Raw genomic sequence first — 5,795 nt, 5'->3', positions numbered from 1 at the left:
TATCAAAGTTAATATTTTCTTACAATTTACTCTCCTCATATTTCTGGTGCTTCTTTTTTGTCTAATATTGAATTAAATATTGAACCACATTGAAACGTAAAGTAGGTGGAAGTTGCAAGCCTAGTAGGGAATATAAACATTTTCGCATATTGAAGGATGTAATGAACGATAAGAAATCTTATTGAAAATAGTATAAAAACTGATATTTTAGAATATGTACAGTGATCTGATATAACATCCTGTGTGTACATATAGTCTTAAATATTTAGTGCCTAACAAAAATTTGGGGAACCTTATTACATTGTCTTTCCAAAATAAAATTTGGATCACACAATAAAACTTCAAACACATATTTATTTAAAAACATTTCCAGTATTCTTAATTTATCCAATAAAAGAGGTAGATGAACAGAAATATATTTTCTCCCTCATCTTATGTTATGAAGTCTCCATTCACACCTCAGCCAATAAAATTAAAGTTATCTCACCTCATTATGCTGTAGCATATGCGGAAGAAAGCTGAAAATGAAAATAAACCATTAGTTATAAATATAACCAGACAAATAAAACTGAACATAACACATGGCAAATGATAATGTACGTAATATTTAAAATGAATATATAAATAAAATCAGGAATAATATCTTTATATCAAACACAAAATTTATAAATAAAAATGTTGATTAATTTATTGAAGAAATATGTAGAGGAATAAATATTTTTGCAAGTATAACATTATATAACATTAAATTATATTATGGTCTGTTATTTTGTAATAAAGCCATGTCGAGCTATCTGACGTCTTCACTTATAAGAATGGAAACTCTGATTTTATCGTTGTAATCCTGTAGAATAAGTGCTGTACCACCCTGAGTTTCCAAGGATTTCCAAGCATGCCAGTGTTTTTCAATATTATAATCTAACCTAGACTGTAACATCTATATGTGTAGGTACGTCAGCACAAAGTTTAGACTTCCTAATACAGCCACAAGTTTTTCATGTGTTGTTACTGATATAGTCACCACTATGGTTGCCTTCAAACTTTGCTAATCTTGGCTCATTTATTATAGATGATATTTAAGTCATGGTGTGGGGTATGCTTCCTCGTTAAGCAGAGATGAATTCCTTTCAGATGGACCAAAATTATCAAGAGGTTTTAGAGATGTCACAGAAAACTAAAGTATATGGTTACTTTCTAGTGAACACTTGTTGGTGCCCGTGAAAAGTTTATCATATAATATTTTACTTCGTCTTTCAATTTCATTTTAATAAGACATATCCAATACTTGCACAATAAAAATATTTTACAGTTTTACTGACATTTAAATCTGAATAGTTTGATTTTGATCTGAAACAGCTTCGTTTTTGTTTTGTTTTTTCTAAAACTTTTCCAACTCATAAATAAGACACCAAGACTGACATTCTGATGAACTTTTGGCTTAACTTAAAAAGGCACTGATAATTTTGCCTCCCGCTAGTACAGCAGTAAGTCTACGGATTTACAATGCTAAAATCAGGGGCTCGATTCTTCTCGGTGGGCCAAGCAGATAGCCTGTTGTGGCTCTGCTATAAAAACACACACACATACTGATAATTTTAACACAGTTTGTTTTTAACAAAAAGCTTTGACACATGGATTAACTTTGAATTAAAAGATCCAGAACTAATTAAACTACCACAACCACTCTAAACATTTCATAATTATTTAATCAGCTCAGCCATGAATAACAAAATTGAAATTTGCACAAAAATTATGTTTCACATGTAATTAATAAAATTTACAAAACAGAAGCAAGTTTTAAATATAAAATAATTAAAAACGAACTTAAAATAAATATTTATTTTTCTTTAGTGAAAATATCATGAGTTGCAAGGAAGACACTTTCTTTGATGATTCTGTCAACACAGAAATACTTCAATAAAATCTTTTCTGTGATGTAATGATGTGGTGAATTTTTTAAACTAAAATATTTATAAAATCGTTTTACTCATGGATGGTAAATGTTACTGAATGTCTAGCATGAGTAGATTGTTATAAAACTATCAGACAATTCCACTAAAATATCCTATGCCCAATCACCTTCAGCACGAATATATACAGTTATTACTTCTCACAGTATATCACAACCCATTTCATTTACTGTAAATATCAACCCATGCAACACAGCACCAAACTCACGTCTGTAAAACTAATCATAGAGTCACCCTTACCTGACATTAAAACATCAGCCAACTGCTCACAAATACCGATACTTTCACTGTAAAAAATCACAGGTAATCGAAAATACTATCTTAGTCACACAGAAAATCCTTAATATCAGTCACTGGCAGCTAACCACAGAAATTCATAACTTCATAAAAATCAGAAGGTGCTTGCACAGAGAAATAATTTTTACAAGAAACACTAGCCTCCAAACCTTAATAAATGACACAAAGAACCACATTAAAAATTAATCGTAACCCAGCATTACGAAAAGTGATAAAGCTTCTTTCTGCCAGTCAATAGATAACCATAGACAGGATCCTACAAAGTTCTAGAAAAAATTCAAAACAATTTCCAATGACAAATCTACTTAAATATATACAACAATTACGACACTACGAAGACCAAGCCAAACTATCCATAGGTTATTATTCTACATTAATGATAATATAAAATACCTATATAAGACCTATTGTGGAATATGGATGTCAGTGACATACAGCATGCCTCACATCTATGTAAAACTTGAATTGAGGTTGTTGTTTGTTATTAAGCACAAAGTTACACAAAGGGCTGTCTGTGCTCTACCCACTACAGTTTTTAGCATTGTAAGTACACATTGTGCTGTGCCACTGAGAGAGTGTGGGGCTATAACTTGAGCCTACCCAACTAAAACCAGTACGAATAGCCTACCGAATCCACGTCTATACAATAGGCTCTTACTTATAGAAAACAAGCAATTCAATATCATAACAAACACGTTTCTTATGACCAGCTAAAAATACTAAAATAAGACCAAAACCAGAAATAAACTATTCAATATTGCACAAACACCAGCCTCATGGAGCAAATTGATCTCTTCTTCAAATCACATCAGTCACAAAACAAACAATCCAACAACCAACTTGAGAATTTTACCTTGTGGCTCTAACTCCCATCTTTCTTAAGGCTACCGACAATAATGAACAATGGACTAAATATATTCATTAATAATCATATGTATCATGTTTATATTATTCAATATGTGGTCATGTTCTCTATTTTACCAATATATTCAATGTCTAGTGATTATATAGTTTGTGTTCTATATATATGAACTGTATAAACATAGTAAATTGTACATTCTGTTAAATCTAATATTAATTACCATGCACATGATTGTATCCGAAATTGTAATATGTAAGTGTCCTTTGTGGTGCATTAACTCTTGTTCTGGCTTTGCGTTTTCTCTGGGACGTGGTGCGCTGGCCGACATGGGATGGGTCTCCACTATCTGGATCTGCTGCTCGTGATAAGTTTATAAACTTCACGCTAGAAGTTTCAAAACACCCCTTGTCAAATCAACACCAAGAAGACAACTATCATTCAGGCTTCCTTCACCTTTTTTTTTTCAAGTCTGAACCATGAATCAACTGTTCAGAGAAACAATTATTAACCCATTAAAATTATTTAAAGCCAAAATAGGCTCAAATAGAAAATCATTAATTTCTGAGAACCCACAGGTTTTGATAAACCTAAAATAACTATCAAGTTTTTTAGCTTAGCTTAAAATAATAAAATAAAATTGGAGGCAAGGCTAATACCTGCACTTACAGTATTAATTAATTAAGCCACGTGATGATGTTTTGTTTTTGTTGTTGTTTTACCCATCATCATGCTCCAAATTGAAAAACTGGTGAATCAATAAATGAATATTTGCTGTAAAATTCTTATCAACGCTTCAAGTGTAGCAAACACTTTGCCAATTGTGATTTCATTTTCTCACACCCAAGGTGTTTTTTGATTAGAAACAAAGATCAAAATCATTGAAGTAAAATTCATGTAAACCAGAAGAACTCTTGAACAACCCTAAAACCTCCTTTATTAAAAAAAAATAATATCAATCTCTACAACAAAACTATTTTACTTATATCACAATCTCTTAAATAACTAGGATCAAGTAGTAATCAGTTTATGATAGTTTACTTTAAAAATACTTTAGTGTTGATTTTAAACATTAACTATATTTTATATCATTATCAATCTACAATAAATTTCATTCCTAAACTATTCAAACCAAAGATACAGTAATTGCCATTTGGTATTTCACCACATGCTCTGCAGTCGTTATGAGTATTTCACAATTCAGTGGTTAAAATAAATCACGGTATCACCCTAATAACTGTGATAACAATAATCACAGTACTGGTTATTTTTTTCTCTTTTAGTGTGATCTTCATTATAAATATTATACATACTAGTTCTACTGGTTTGACAGTTTTCTTCTTTTTAGATATCATAACACAGAATCATGGTTATGTGTTGTAGTTTTTAACTCAACTAAAAATAACTGTTAACACAAGCCACTCACCCAAATAATTTGTATTCAAACACAAAAACTTCCTTCAGATTTTTCTCTCCCCTTCAAAGAAGCTGTAAAAATCTTACTGCATAAAAAGAAATAAATGCAAAAATAACTTTTATTGTCATAATTACTTTAAAAACACTCTGGCCTTGAACCCATACCTAAATTATTTAAATTTTTCTGAAATGCATTGCTGTTTTTTAACTCTTTGTTACAAATTAACTTGTACTCACTCACTTATGTTTCTTTATTCAATAATCAGCATGAACAGACATATCTGTACAACTATCAATTAGATAATTAACTGTAACAATGCTGCCACACCTAATCATTTAATAAATTAAGTTTATAAAACGTTTAACCTCAGTCAGATGAGACAGGAATAGTTTGTGCATTTTAGATTTTACACTTCATGAGCTCTTGGGATTTCATTTCCATGTTGTTCTTTACTTATGTGATACTTTTTATATTTACTAAACACTCAAGTTTTCTGTCATATATCAGTTCCATATACTAGTCTACATGACTGATTACATGACTATAGTTTTGATAACTATCAAACAATTTCTCTTACATATATATGATAATTTATTTTTCTCACTCGTGACACAATAACTTCCTCATTGACAATCATTTTGATTGTGTTAAACAACAAAACCATCATGAATACATTAACTAAGTTACTTGAAACAGCTATCATGTCTTCATGAATTATAAATCAGAGTATAGTCATTATTATTATATTAATCAGGTTCTGTAAGATAGTCATCATCACCTTTATAGTTACGTATCTCAAGATATCCGTCATTACCACTTCAGTCACATGCATCAAAACAACTATTATGACTATCGAAGTTAAACATATTAACACGGCTATCACGACAACGTTAATCAAACAGCTCACGAGAACTATCAAGATTATATTAACTAAACAACTTAGGTTAACAACTGTAAAGACGTTATTTGAATGTTTTAGTGTAACTATCATGATTGAGATAATGAAACAGATTACGATAATCAGATATTTTGTGATATCCATCATGGATACATACGGTAAGTAACTGCTTTAGGACTGCTATCACCAGTACTTTAATTAAATGTTTCAAGATATCCATAAAGATTTCTTTAGTCACATATTTGAAAGCTTCTTTCATAACTTCCATAGTTACACCACATCTCCTGGCAATTGTCATTACTTTAATTAACGAGCATAAGGAAGCCATTATTGACACTGTGATTAAAAACCTAA

The 5,795-nt window shown here is 30.6% G+C and overlaps 1 long non-coding RNA gene across 1 annotated transcript; it reads right to left on the bottom strand.

Moving 5' to 3' along the window:
• Window positions 1-334: 334 nt before the first annotated feature.
• On the bottom strand, window positions 335-3,599 carry LOC143236849 (uncharacterized). Its single transcript, XR_013019770.1, has 2 exons — window positions 3,350-3,599; window positions 335-518 (listed from the first exon to the last, which is right to left on the bottom strand). It is a non-coding gene; the product is annotated as an uncharacterized LOC143236849 (long non-coding RNA).
• Window positions 3,600-5,795: the final 2,196 nt, after the last annotated feature.

This window comes from Tachypleus tridentatus, chromosome 13 (genome assembly GCF_004210375.1).
Source record: "Tachypleus tridentatus isolate NWPU-2018 chromosome 13, ASM421037v1, whole genome shotgun sequence".
NCBI classification, from domain to species: domain Eukaryota; kingdom Metazoa; phylum Arthropoda; class Merostomata; order Xiphosura; family Limulidae; genus Tachypleus; species Tachypleus tridentatus.
The sequence above is the reverse complement of the archived record's forward strand: the minus strand, read 5'-3'. Positions and strand labels throughout refer to the sequence as shown.